Genomic DNA, 14,990 nt, shown 5'->3' with positions numbered 1-14,990 from the left:
CTGATCTGGAGATACCGGTTGATGATAATTCAATAATTATAAAGTAAACACTTTCTTTCCACATCTCAGTAGACCTTGCTGGGCTATCCCTTGCTGCCCTGACCTTTACATCCTCCTTAGACAGGATTTAACCCATCTCTTTGGAGTTGTTTTAAAAATGCCCACAATTCTAAAAACATCAAACTCATAGAAAAACATGGTAGAATTGTAGTTATGAGGAGATAGGGGGTTGGGGAGATGGTGAGATGTTGGCCAAAGATATACTTTCAGTATAAGATGAATAACTTCTGGGGAACTATTATACAGCATGGTGACTGTATTTAATAATACTGTCTTATATATTTGACAGTGGCTAAGACAGTAGACCTTAAATGTTCTCAGCATGTGTGTGTAAATAACTGAGGTCATGGATATGTTAACTCACCTTAAAGTAGTGATCATTTCACAACATTTACATACATGAAATCACCATGTTGTACACTCTAAACATATACAATGTTATTTGTCAATTTTATCTGAATAAAGCTGGAAAAATATGTCCACAAATTATTTGAGACAAATCAAAACAAATAGACTGTCAAAAGTAAAGGTGTGTGACATCCAAGAGGAGGTTATAAAAGACACTGCGGATACATCCTTGCTCTTTCCTGGATCTCTAGATACCGTGTGATGAGGACAGCCAAGCAGCTCAGGGAGAGGCTCACATGGCAAGGAACTGAGGCCTTCTGCCAAGAGCCAGGTGAGGGGACATCTTGGAAGAGGATCTTTGGCCTCAGTCTAGTCTTCAGATGACTGTAGCCTCATGAGAGACCTGGAACTAGAATCATCCAGCTAAGCTGCTCCTGAATCCCTGACTCCCCAAAACTGTGAGATAATAAATGATTATTGATTTAAGCTGCTAAATTTGGGAGGGGGAGAATTTGTTATACAGCCATAGCTAGCTCATACACCCTTGGTAGGCTGGAACTAGAACTTTCAAACATCAGTGTCATCCAATTTGTTGTTTAGTTGCTAAATTGTGTCTGACTCTTTTGTGACCCCATGGACTGTAGCCTGAGGGGCTCCTCTGTCCATGGAATTTCCCAGGCAAGAATACTGCAGTGGCTTGCCATTTCCTACTCCAGGGTATCTTCCTGACCCAAGTATCGAACTCGTGTCTCCTGTACTGGCAGCCAGGTTCTTTACCACTGAGCCACCAGGGAAGGCACCAGCGTCATCAGTAGTCAGGCCTTATTTCTCTGATCTTCCTTCCTGTCCTCTTTCTCCCTCGCTTACTCGGCTCTAGTCTCACTAGCCTCTCTGCATGCCAGGCCCTCTTCTGCCTCTGTCTTTTGCGCTTGTGTTCAGTCTGGAATGCTCTTTCCCTGCATTTCTGAATGGCTGGCTCCCTCCCCTCTTTCAGGTTTCTAGTCATATGAACCTGTATCAGTGAGCCCTGCTTTGGCCACTCCTGTTTAAAATAGAAACACCCTACTGCCCCCCGTGAGCACTACTCCCACTGGGTGCCTTATTTTTCATCACAGCACTTCTCACCAACAGATGTGTTTTTATTGTTTTGTTTATTGACTGTCTCCTCAGTAGGAAAAGAGCTCCGGGGATTTCTGCTGGACCTATCTCCAGCCTCTAGAATAGCATTTAAATATTTATTGTATACATGAAGGTCACATCCATCTGTTCCAAGGTTTTCCTTAAGACACTGAGTGGCTGTACAAAACCTCCTGGACCCTAAGGAAGGCTCAGCCCTCAGCTCTCATCTCCTCTCTATTGATTCTTTCTCTTTGGCTTTAAATATGGTTGATAATCCCTTGAGTGCCAAACATTCAGCTCCAGCCCTGACTGAACTCTCCCCAGAGTGTTGACGGCCTGCGTGCAATGCCCACTTGGATGTCTAATAGTTGCTTCAAACTTATCATGGACAAACCAGGAGCTTACCCTTCCCTTCCTACTCTGTTACTACCATAACACACGTACACACACACACACACACCATTTTACTCTCTCATCTTCCCGTCTCTGTAGATGGCACTAGCATTCAGCCCATTGATCAAACCTAAAATTTAGGAGTCATCCTCAATCCCTCTCTTTCCTTCTATTCCCACTCCCAATCCACAAGTGTGGTCTTCAGGTCTAACTTTACATTGTTTTCTAGGCTCAACCACCTCTCTTCACATCTGTTCCTGACATCTTTGTCCAAGTTACATCCTCTATCACTCAGGCTCTTGTGATAATCTCTACTTGAAGCCTCCTCTTCACTATTCCACTCCACACAATATCAAAGTGGTATTTTAAAAACATAAATGGGTCATGTCACTCTTCCACTTAAAATCTCAATAGTTTTCCATTGCACTTAGAATAAGACCCACATTTCTGGCGGTTGCTTTAAGGCCCTTCATGCCTGGCCCCACTGCCCTTCCAGCCTCGCACTGCACAACTCTCCCATCGTCGGTCAAGCTCTAGTCATGCTGATCTTTCTCTTCTTGCATCAAGCTCATCTAAGCTCTACTGAAGGTCAGCACTTTTCCTTCCAAGGTCTACTGTTTCTGCAACTCAAGTCTTACAGTATCCAGGAGACCTGGCATGGGAGGTGGTTGTTCCAGGACTCTGGTGTGTGTGTATCTGTGTTTTGTGTCTGAAGGATTAACAGAAGGGTAGCACACAAATGAAACATGGAGATCCTCAGCCTTGAGCCTGCCCTTGCAGGGGTAGATGCCAAGGGTGTTAAGATATGACAAATGTTAATAAGCAAGGCTTTGGATTTTATCTCATGTCAGTGTCTGGGGGTTGATGGTCAAACAGGATGTTGTCTACATCAGGGGTCCCCAACCCCCAGGCCACTGCGCTCATACCAGTTCACAGCCTGTTAGGAACCAGGCTGCACAGCAGGAGGTAAGCAGTGGGCAAAACTGAAACTACTTCCCCACTATCACAGTCCTTGGAAAAATGGTCTTCCACAAAACCAGTCCCTGGTGCCAAAAAGGTTGGGGACTGCTGGTCTAAATGACATCACGTAAAATTATCAGTAATGACCCTAATTATATTAAGATTTAATAACTATCAAAATGAGGAAAACAAATTGGTTCTGCTATATAACAATAATACAGTGAAAGTGTGAAAGTGAAAGTCGCTCAGTCGTGTCCCACTCTTTGCAACCCCATGGACAATACAGTCCATGGAATTCTGGAATACTGGAGTGAGTAGCTTTCCCTTCTCCAGATCTTCCCAACCCAGGGATTCAACCCAGGTCTCCTGCATTGCAAGTGGATTCTTTACCAGCTGAGCCACCAGGGAAACCCAAGAATACTGGAGTGGGTAGCCTGCCCCACTTCAGCGGAGACCCAGGAATCGAACCGGTGGATTCTTTACCAACTAAGTTATCAGCAAAGCCAACAATAATACAAATTGCAGTCATTTTCATTAGCCATAGAACATTTTTGTCTAATTATTATGCGAGAGAATACTATGGTCATATAATTGTAAATGTCAATTAACTTGATTGTGAGTTTTATTTAATCACAATGGAAAATTATAATGTTTGCTCAGTCTCCATACTCTCTCACAGTCATCAGCCCCCACTCTTATTTGCCTGTTCACAGGTTCAAAAGTTGGGGGGATACTTGTCACTGGTACCTTGGTTAAAGGAAGACAAGTTGTACCAACTATTACCATTCTCATCAGAAACACTGTTATAAACTACTCGGTTGGAAGTTTTGGCACAAGAAGTCCATGAGAGGCCTAAATGACTTGAGGCAAAATTACAAGATGTATAAACTCTGTATCAGGAAAAGTAGAACAAGTCAATTTGCCATGAGGACACGGATACTTCTGCAGATTGTGGGTGGGTTTTATTACTCTCACCTACTGTCACTCTGGCTGTCAACCTCTCCTTGTTCATTCAGATGTCTTCTGGCCCCCTTCATCCTCAGGGTGGTTTTATAATAAGAATATCTCATTTTGACAAGTAGCACTACTCACCATACCTCCAACCTCACCCCTCCCCTTCCTAATAAGCAAACCCAAAGTCTACATTTCCATTGCTATTTGCTAAACCCAATCCACCCTACAAGGCTCAGTGATACATAAAAAATATCAACCCTCACTGGATTGTCAAGTCCTGATACTTGAGGCCAACAGTATTGTTTCTGACCCTCAGGAGGTTTCTTCTGAATGCTGGTTTTCCAGATACCTTCTGGTTAGTTAACTTCTGCAAGTACATGACTCAATCTAACAAGACATGCCCTATTACTCAAAAGACCCGTTAGGGTGAGAGAGAACAGTTTGAATTAGGCATGTTGAGGTAATGCTGTGCCTTGAGCATTTAATTAAAAAATTTTTTTTGTATCAAACAGACCTAAATTCTACTTTCTTCATTTCTTTAAAAAAAATTGTTTTTAATTGAAGGATAATTGATTTACAGAATTTTGTTGTTTTCTACCAAACCTCAACATGAATCAGCCATCAGTTCAGTTCAGTTCAGTTCAGTCGCTCAGTTGTGTCCGACTCTTTGTGACCCCATGAATCGCAGCATGCCAGGCCTCTCTGTCCATCACAAACTCCCGGAGTTTACTCAGACTCACGTCCATCGAGTCAGTGATGCCACCCAGCCATCTCATCTCTGTCGTCCCCTTCTCCTCCTGCCACCAATCCCTCCCAGCATCAGAGTCTTTTCCAAAGAGTCAACTCTTCACATGAGGTGGCCAAAGTACTGGAGTTTCAGCTTTAGCATCATTCCCTCCAAAGAAATCCCAGGGCTAATCTCCTTCAGAATGGACTGGTTGGATCTCCTTGCAGTCCAAGGGACTCCCAAGAGTCTTCTCCAACACCACAGTTCAAAAGCATCAATTCTTCGGCGCTCAGCCTTCTTCACAGACCAACTCTCACATCCATACATGACCACAGGAAAAACCATAGCCTTGACTAGACGGACCTTTGTTGGCAAAGTAATGTCTCTGCTTTTGAATATGCTATCTAGGTTGGTCATAACTTTCCTTCCAAGGAGTAAGTGTCTTTTAATTTCATGGCCGCAGTCACCATCTGCAGTGATTTTGGAGCCCCAAAAAATAAAGCCTGACACTGTTTTCACTGTTTCTCCATCTATTTCCCATGAAGTGATGGGATCGGATGCCATGATCTTCGTTTTCTGAATGTTGAGCTTTAAGCCAACTTTTTCACTCTCCACTTTCACTTTCTTCAAAAGGCTTTTTAGTTCCTCTTCACTTTCTGCCATAGGTATACATATATCCCCTCACTTTTGAACCTCTCTCCCATCCCCCCTCCTCTACCACCCATCTAGGTTGATACAGAGCCCCTGTTTGAGTTTCCTGAGCCATTCAGCACATTCCCGTTGGCTATCTATTTTACATATGGTAATGTAAGTTTCCATGTTACTCTTTCCATACATTTCACCCTCTCCTCCCCTTTCCCCATGTCCATAAGTCTATTCTCCATGTCTGTTTCTCCACTGCTGCCCTGTGAATGAATTCTTCAGAACCATTTTTCTAGATTCCATGTATGTGCGTTAGAATACGATATTTACCTTTCTCTTTCTGACTCACTTCACTCTGTGTAATAGGTTCTAGGTTCATCCACCTCATCAGAACTGACTCGAATGTGTCCTTTTATGGCTGAGTAATATTCCATTGTGCATATGTACCAGAACTTCTTTATCCATTCATCTGTCGATGGACATCTAGGTTGCTTCCATGTTCTAGCTATTGTAAATAGTGCTGCAATGAACAATGGGATACATGTGTCTTTTTCAACCCTGGTTTTCTCAGGGTATATGCCTAGGAGTGGGATTGCTGGGTCATATGGTGGTTTTATTCCTAGTTTTTTAAGGAATCTCCATACAGTCTTCCATAGTGGCTGTATCAATTTACATTCCCACCAACAGTGCAAGAGCATTCCCTTTTCTCCACACCCTCTCTAGCATTTAGTTTATAAACTTTTTGATGATGGACATTCTGACTGGTGTGAGGTGATATCTCATTGTGGTTTTGATTTGCATTTCTCTAATAATGAGTGATATTGAGCATCTTTTCATGTGTTTGTTAGCCATCTTTATGCCGTCTTTGGAGAACTGTCTGTTTAGGTCTTTTTCCACTTTTTGATTGGGTTGTTGGTTTTTCTGGTATTGAGTTGTATAAACTGCTTGTATATTTTAGAAATTAATCCTTAGTCAAGTGTTTCATTTCCTATTATTTTCTCCCATTCCAAGGGTTGTCTTTTCACCTTGCTTATAGTTTCATTTGCTGTGCAAAAGCTTTTAAGTTTAATCAGGGCCCACTTGTTTACTTTTGTTTTTATTTTCATTACTCTAGGAGATGGGTCATAGAGGATCTTGCTTTGATTTATGTCATCAAGTGTTCTGCCTATGTTTTCCTCTAAGAGTTTTATAGTTTCTGGTCTTATATTTAAGTCTTTAATCCATTTTATCTTTGTGTATGGTGTTAGGAAGTGTTCTAATTTCATTCTTTTACATGCAGCTGTCCAGTTTTCCCAACACCATTCACTGAACAGGCTGTCTTTGCCCCATTGTATATTCCTGCCTCCTTTGTCAAAATTAAGGTACACATAGGTGCATGGGTTTATTTCTGGGCTTTCTATCTTGTTCCATTGGTCTGTACTTCTGTTTTTGTGCCAGTACCATACTGTCTTGATGACTGTAGTTTTGTAGTATAATCTGAAGTCAGGAAGGTTGATTCCTCCAGCTCCATTCATTCTTCCTTCTCAAGACTGCTTTGGCTATTCAGGGTCTTTTGTGTTTCCATATGAATTGTGAAATTTTTTGTTCTAGTTCTGTGAAAAATGCCATTGGTAATTTGATAGGGATTGCATTGAATCTGTAGATTGCATTTGATAGTATAATCATTTTCATAATATTGATTCTTCCTACCCAGGAACATGGAATATCTCTCCATCTGTTTATGTCATCTTTGATTTCTTTTGTTAGTGTCTTATAATCTTCTCTGTACAGTTCTTTTGTCTCCTTAGGTAAGTTTATTCTTAGATATTTAATTCTTTTTGTTGCAATGGTGAATGGGATTGATTCCTTAATTTCTCTTTCTGATTTTTCATTGTTAGTATATAGAAATGCAAGTGATTTCTGTGTATTGATTTTGTATCCTGCAACTTTTCTAAATTCACTGATTAGCTCTAGTAATTTTCTGATACTATCTTTAGTGTTTTCTATGTACAGTATCATGTCATCTGCAAACAGTGAGAGATTTACTTCTTCTTTTCCGATTTGGATTCCCTTTCTTTTTCTTCTCTGATTGCTAGGACTTCCAGAATTATGTTGAATAACAGTGGTGAAATTGGACACCCTTGTCTTGTTCCTGATCTTAGGGAAGATGTTTTCAGTTTCTCACCACTGAGGACGTTTGTATATTGCCCTTACTTTGTTGACGTAGGTTCCTTCTATGCCCATTTTTTGAAGAGTTTTAATCATAAATGGCTGCTGAATTTTGTCAAAGGCTTTTTCTGCATCTATTGAGATGGTGATATGGTTTTTATCTTTCAGTTTGTTAATATGGTATATCACATTGACTGATTTGCGTATATTGAAGAATCCTTGCATTCCTGGGATAAACCCAACTTGATCATGGTGTATGAGCTTTTTGATGTGTTGCTGAATTCTGTTTGCTAAAATTTTGTTGAGAATTTTTGCATCTATGTTCATCAGTGATATTGGCCTGTAGTTCTGTTTTTTTGTGTGTTGTCTTTGTCTGATTTTGGTATCAGGGTGATGGTGACCTTGTAGAATGAGTTTGGAAGTGATCCTTCCTCTGCAATTTTTTGAGAGTTTTAGAAGGATGGGCATTTGCTCTTCTCTAAATGTTTGATAGAATTCTCCTGTGAAGCCATCTGGTCCTGGGCTTTTGCTTTTTGGGAGATTTTTGATCCCAGCTTCGGTTTCAGTGCTTGTAATTGGGTTGTTCATAATTTCTATTTCTTCCTGGTTCAGTCTTGGCAGATTGAACTTTTTTAAGAATCTGTCCATTTCTTCCAGGTTATCCATTTTATTGACATATAGTTGTTCATAATAGTCTCTTATAATCTTTTGTATTTCTGCATTGTCTGTTGTAACCTCTCCTTTTTCATTTCTAATTTTGTTGGTTTGATTCTTCTTTTTTTCTTGATGAGTCTGGCTAAAGGTTTGTCAATTTTGTTTATCTTCTCAAAGAACCAGCTTTTAGTTTTATTAATCTTTACTATTGTTTCTTTATTTTTCATTTATTTCTGCTCAGATCTTTATTATTTTTTTCCTTCTACTAATTCTGGGGTTTTTTTGTTCTTCTTTTTCCAGTTATTTTAGATATAAAGTTAGGCTATTTGGTGCTTTTCTTGTTTCTTGAGGTAGGATTGTATTGCTATAAACTTCTCTCTTAGGACTGCTTTTGCTGCATCCAATAGGTTGTGAGTTTCTGTGTTTTCATTGTCATTTGTTTCTAGAAATTTTTTAATTTCCCTTTTGATTTCTTCAGGAACCTGTTGGTTATTCAGAAACATGTTGTTTAATCTCCATGTGTTTTTGTTTCTTACAGTTTTTTTCTTGTAATTGATATCTAGTCTCATAGCATTGTGGTTGCAGAAGATGCTTGATACCATTTCAATTTTCTTAAATTTACAGAGGTTTTATTTGTGACCCAAGATATGGTCTATCCTGGAGAATGTTCCATGTTCACTTGAGATGAAGGTGTATTCTTCTGCATTTGGATGGAATGTCCTGAAGATACCAATGAGATCCATCTCACCTAATGTATCATTTAAGACTTGTGTTTTCTTATTAATTTTCTGTTTTGATGATCTGTCCATTGGTGTGAATGGGGTGTTAAAGTCTCCTACTATTATTGTGTTACTGTCAATTTCTCCTTTTATGTCTGTTAGTGTTTACCTTATGTATTGAGGTGCTCCTATGTTGGGTGCATAGATATTTACAATTGTTGTGTCTTCCTCTTGGATTGATCCCTTGATCATTATGTAGTGTCCTTTCTTATCTCTTATAATCTTCTTTAAGGTCTATTTTGTCTGATATGAGTATTGCTACTCCAGCTTTCTTTTGCTTTCCATTTGCATGGAATATATTTTTCCATCCTCTCACTTTCAGTCTATATTTGTCTTTAGGTCTGAAGTGGGTTTCTTGTTACACAGCATATATATGGATCTTGTTTTTGTATCCATTCAGCCAGTCTGTGTCTTTTGGGTGGAGCATTTAATCCATTTACATTTAAAGTGATTATTGATATATATGTTCCTATTGCCATTTTCTTGATTGTTTGGGGTTGATTTTGTAGATCTTTTTTCTTCTCTTATATTTCTTGACTATATAAGTCCATTTAATATTTGTTGTAAAGCTGATTTGGTGGTACTGAATTCTCTTAACTTTGCTTATCTGAAAAGCTTTTGATTTCTCCATCAATTTTGAATGAGATCCTTGCCAGGTACAGTAATCTTGGTTGTAGATTTTTCCCTTTGAGTACTTTAAATATATCCTGCCATTCCCTTCTGGCCTGCAGAGTTTCTGCTGAAAGATCAGCTGTTAATCATATGGGGTTTCCCTTGCAAGTTTCTTGTTGCTTCTCCCTTGCTGCTTTTGATATTCTTTCTTTTGTTTAGACTTTGTTATTTTGATTAGTATGTGTCTTGGTGTGTTTCTCCTTGGGTTTATCCTGTATGGGGCTCTTTGTGCCTCTTGGACTTGATTATTTCCCTTTTCTGTGTTGAGGAAATTTTCAACTATAATCTCTTCAAAAATTTTCTCATACCCTTTCTTCTTCTCTTCTTCTTCTGGGACCCCTATAATTTGAATGTTGGTGCATTTGATATTGTCCCAGAGGTCTTTGAGGCTATCCTCAGTTCTTTTCAGTCTTTTTACTTTATTCTGCTCTTCAGAAGTTGTTTCCACCATTTTATCTTCCAGCTCACTGATTCTTTCTTCTGCTTCAGATATTCTGCTATTGATTCCTTCTTAAATTTCAGGAATTGTGTTGTCTCTGTGTGTTTATTCTTTAATTCTTCTAGGTCTTTGTTAATTGATTCTTGCATTTTCTCCATTTTGCTTTCAAGGTTTTTGATCATCTTTGCTATCATTATTCTGAATTCTTTTTCAGGTAGTTTGCCTATTTCCTCTTCATTTATTTGGACTTCTGTGTTTCTAGTTTGTTCCTTCATTTGTGTAGTATTTCTCTGCTTTTTCATTATTTTCTTTTTAACTTATTGAGTTTGAGGTCTCCTTTTCCCAGCCTTCAAGGCTGAATTCTTTTTTCCTTTTGGTTTCTGCCCTCTAAGGTTGGTCCAGTGGTTTGTCTAAGCTTCTTATAGGGTGGGATTTGTGCTGAGTTTTTGTTTGTTTGTTTTTCCTCTGATGGGCAAGGCTGAGTGAGGTGGTAATCCTGTCTGCTGATGATTGGGTTTGTATTTTTGTTTTGTTTGGACTTCCCTGGTGGTTCAGACAGTAAAGCATCTGTCTACAGTGCGGGAGACCTGGGTTTGATCCCTGGGTCAGGAAGCTCCCCTGGAGAAGGAAATGGCAATCCACCCCAGTACTATTGCCTGGAAAATCCCATTGACAGAGGAGCCTCGTAGGCTACAGTCCATGGGGTTGCAAAGAGTCGGACACGACTGAGCGACTTCACTTTCTTTTCCTTTTTTCCTTTTGTTTAGATGAGGGGTCCTGCATAGGGTGTTATTGGTGGTTGGGTGATGCTGGGTCTTGTATTACAGTGGTTTCCTTTGTGTGAGTTCTCACTATTTGATACTCCTTAGTGTTAGTTCTCTGGTAGTCTAGGGTCTTGGAGTCAGTGCTCCCACTCCAAAGGCTCAGAGCTTGACCTCTGGTCAGGAACAAAGATTCCACAAGTGGCTTGTTATGGCATTAAGTGAGATTAAAACAAAAATCCAAAAACAAGAAACCAAAGATGAACCCCAGACAAATGGCAGTTACAAAATCAGGCAAATAATAATTAAAATAATAGATATACACATATACATATACACCTATGAGCAAAGTCAAAACAGTCCAACAAAAATAAAGTAGATTGACCTGGCAAACAAAGGAAATCAAAAATTATATTTACCAGTTAAGAATAAAACTAACTAAAGCACAAACTGGAAAATAAAATTAAAGCAAGGTGCCAAGTGAGGAATAAAGTAATGAAAACAAAACTAACATATATGTTGAGAGGAAAGGAAAGAAAGAAAAGAAAGAAAGAAAGAAAAGATATGCAAAGTTAAACAGAGGTAGATGAAGAAGATTTACATACATTGAAGATTAACTTCAAGGGGGAAAGGAACAGTAGGAAAGGCAAACAAAGGAATAAATGTAGAAAAAATATAATAGGTTTAAGAACAATAAAAATTAAAATTATAAAATAGAGAAAAGAAAAAAAAAAGGAAAACTCCACAGAACTGCAAAGGTCCAATGTAGAGGCAAAGGTTTATAACAACAATAAAAAGTGTGACTGAATATACACATATACATATACACCCATAAGCAAAATCAAAACAGTCCAACAAAAATAAAGTACAATAGATTGACCTGGCAAATTATATCTATCAGAACAAAACTAAGCAGGAGCGGCGGCTGCTCAGCGCAGGAATGGCCAAGAGGAGGTACCCCATGCCCGAGGACAGGTGCTGTAGCCGAGAGGAGATGCCCCACCTTCAAGGTTAGGAGTGGGGGCTGAGAGGAGATACCCAACTTCCAAGGTAAGGAGCAATGGCTGTGCTTTGCTGGATCAGCCGTGAAGAGATACCCCACATCCAAGGTAAGAGAAACCCAAGTAAGATGGTAGGCGGTGAGAGATGGCATCAGAGGGCAGACTGAAATGTGAAACCACAATCAGAAAACTAACCAATTTGATCACATGGTCCACAGCCTTGTCTAACTCAGTGAAATTAAGCCATGCCATGTGGGGCCACTCAAGATGGATGGGTCATGGTGGAGAGGTCTCACAGAATGTGGTCCGCTGGAGAAAGGAATGGCAAACCACTTCAGTATTCTTGCTTGAGAACCCCATGAACAGTATGAAAAGGCAAAAAGATAGGACAGAGAAAGGGGAACTCCCCGGGTTGGTAGGTGCCCAATATGATAGTGGAGATTAGTGGAGAAATAACTCCAGAAAGAATGAAGGGATGGAGCCAAAGCAAAAACAACACCCACTTGTGGATGTAACTGGTGATACAAGCAAGGTCCGATGCTGTAAAGAGCAATATTGCATAGGAACCTGGCATGTTAGGTCCATGAATCAAGGCAAATTGGAAGTGGTCAAACAGGAGATGGCAAAAGTAAATGTCAACATTCTAGGAATTAGCAAACTAAAATGGACTGGAATGGGTGAATTTAACTCAGATGACCATTATATCTACTACTGTGGGTAAGAATCCCTTAGAAGAAATGGAGTAGCCATTATAGTCAACAGTAGCCATTATAGTCAACAGAAGAGTCTGAAATGCAGTACTTGGATGCAATCTCAAAAACAACAGAATGATCTCTCATTTCCAAGGCAAACCATTCAATATCATGGTAATCCAAGTCTATGCCCTGACCAGTCATACTGAAGAAGCTGAAGTGGAATGGTTCTATGAAGACCTACAAGACCTTTTAGAACTAACACCCCAAAAAGATGTCCTTTTCATTATAGGAGACTGGAATGCAAAAGTAGGAAGCCAAGAAACACCTGGAGTAACAGGCAAATTTGGCCTTGGAATACAGAATGAAGCAGGGCAAAGCCTAATAGAGTTTTGCCAAGAGAACACATTGATCATAGCAAACACCCTCTTCCAACAACACAAGAGAAGACTCTACACATGGACATCACCAGATGGCCAACACTGAAATCATACTGATTATATTCTTTGCAGCCAAAGATGGAGAAGCTCTATACAGTCAGCAAAAACAAGACCAGGAGCTGACTGTGGCTCAGACCATGAACTCCTTATTGCCAAATTCAGACTTAAATTGAAGAAAGTGGGGAAAACCACTAGACCATTCAGGTATGACCTAAATCAAATCCCTTATGATTATACAGTAGAAATGAGAAATAGATATAAGGGCCTAGATCTGATAGAGTGTCTGATGAACTATGGAAGAGGTTCGTTTCATTGTACAGGAGACAGGAATCAAGACCATCCCCAAGAAAAAGAAATGCATAAAAGCAAAATGGCTGTCTGAGGAGGCCTTACAAATAGCTGTGAAAAGAAGAGAAATGAAAAGCAAAAGAGAAAAGAAAAGATACACCCATCTGAATGCAGAGTTCCAAAGAATAGCAAGGAGAGATAAGAAAGCCTTCCTCAGTGATCAATGCAAAGAAATAGAGGAAAATAACAGAATGGGAAAGACTAGAGATCTCTTCAAGAAAATTAGAGATATCAAGGGAACATTTCATGCAAAGATGGGCTCAATAAAGGACAGAAATCGTATGGACCTAACAGAAGCAGAAGATATTAAGAAGAGGTGGCTAGAATACACAGAAGAACTGTACAAAAAAGATCTTCATGACCCAGATAATCACGATGGTGTGATCACTCACCTAGAGCCAGACATCCTGGAATGTGAAGTCAAGTGGGTCTTAGTAAGTATCACTATGAGCAAAGTTAGTGGAGGTGATGGAATTCCAGTTGAGCTATTCCAAATCCTGAAAGATGATGCTGTGAAAGTGCCACACTCAATACGCCAACAAATTTGGAAAACTCAGGAGTGGCCACAGGACTGGAAAAGGTCAGTTTTCATTCCAATCCCAAAGAAAGGCAATGCCAAAGAATGCTCAAACTACCGCACAATTGCACTCATCTCACATGCTAGTCAAGTGATGCTTAAAATTCTTCAAGCCAGACTTCAGCAATACATGAACTTCCAGATGTTCAAGCTTGTTTTAGAAAAGGCAGAGGAACGAGAGATCAAATTGCCAACATCCACTGGATCATTGAAAAAGCAAAGAGAGTTCCAGAAAAACATCTATTTCTGCTTTATTGACTATGCTAAAGCCTTTGACTGTGTGGATCACAATAAACTGTGGAAAATTTTGAAAGAGATGGGAATACCAGACCACCTGACCTGCCTCTGGAGAAAGCTGTATGCAAGTCAGGAAGCAACAGTGAGAAATGGACATGGAACAACAGACTGGTTCCAAATAGGAAAAGGAGTACGTCAAAGCTGTATATTGTCACCCTGCTTATTTAACTTATATGCAGAGTACCTCATGAGAAACTCTGGGCTGGAAGAAGCAGAAGCTGGAATCAAGACTGCCAGGGGAAATATCAATAACCTCAGATATGCATATGACACCACCCTTATGGCAGAAAGTGAAGAGGAACTCAAAAGCCTCTTGATGAAAGTGAAAGAGGAGAGTGAAAAAGTTGGCTTAGAGCTCAACATTCAGAAAACTAAGATCATGGCATCTGGTCCCATTACTTCATGGCAAATAGATAAGGAAACAGTGGAAACAGTGGCTGACTTTATTTTGGGGGGCTCCAAAATCACTGCAGATGGTGATTGCAACCATGAAATTAAAAGACTTGCTTGCTCCTTGGAAGGAAAGTTATGACCAACCTAGACAGCATATTAAAAAGCAGAGACATTACTTTGTCAACAAAAGTCCATCTAGTTAAGGTTATGGTTTTTCCAGTAGTCATGTATGGATGTGAGAGTTGCACTAAAAAGAAAGGTGAGTGCCGAGAATTGTTGCTTTTGAACTGTGGTGTTGGAGAAGACTCTTGCGAGTCCCTTGGACTGCAAGGAGATCCACCAGTCCATTGTAGAAATCAGTCCTGGGTGTTCATTGGAAGGACTGACGTGCAGGTGAAACTCCAACACTTTGGCCACCTGATGCAAAGAGCTGACTCAACTGAAATGACCCTGATGCTGGGAAAGATTGAGGGCAGGAGGAAAAGGGGAAGACAGAGGATGAGATGGTTAGATGGCATCACCGACTCAATGGACATGAGTCTGGATAAACTCTGGGAGTTTGTGATGGACAGGGAAGCCTGGCGTG

General features: G+C 39.9%; 1 protein-coding gene across 9 annotated transcripts in view; it reads right to left on the bottom strand.

Moving 5' to 3' along the window:
• Positions 1–14,990, bottom strand: part of EML6 (EMAP like 6) — a 288,870-nt gene that overhangs the window by 110,489 nt on the left and 163,391 nt on the right. The gene's annotated exons all lie outside the window — the stretch shown is intronic.

This window comes from Bubalus bubalis, chromosome 12 (assembly GCF_019923935.1).
Source record: "Bubalus bubalis isolate 160015118507 breed Murrah chromosome 12, NDDB_SH_1, whole genome shotgun sequence".
In the NCBI taxonomy this organism is placed as follows: domain Eukaryota; kingdom Metazoa; phylum Chordata; class Mammalia; order Artiodactyla; family Bovidae; genus Bubalus; species Bubalus bubalis.
Note: the sequence above shows the minus strand (reverse complement) of the source record. Positions and strands in the feature narration are given on the sequence as shown.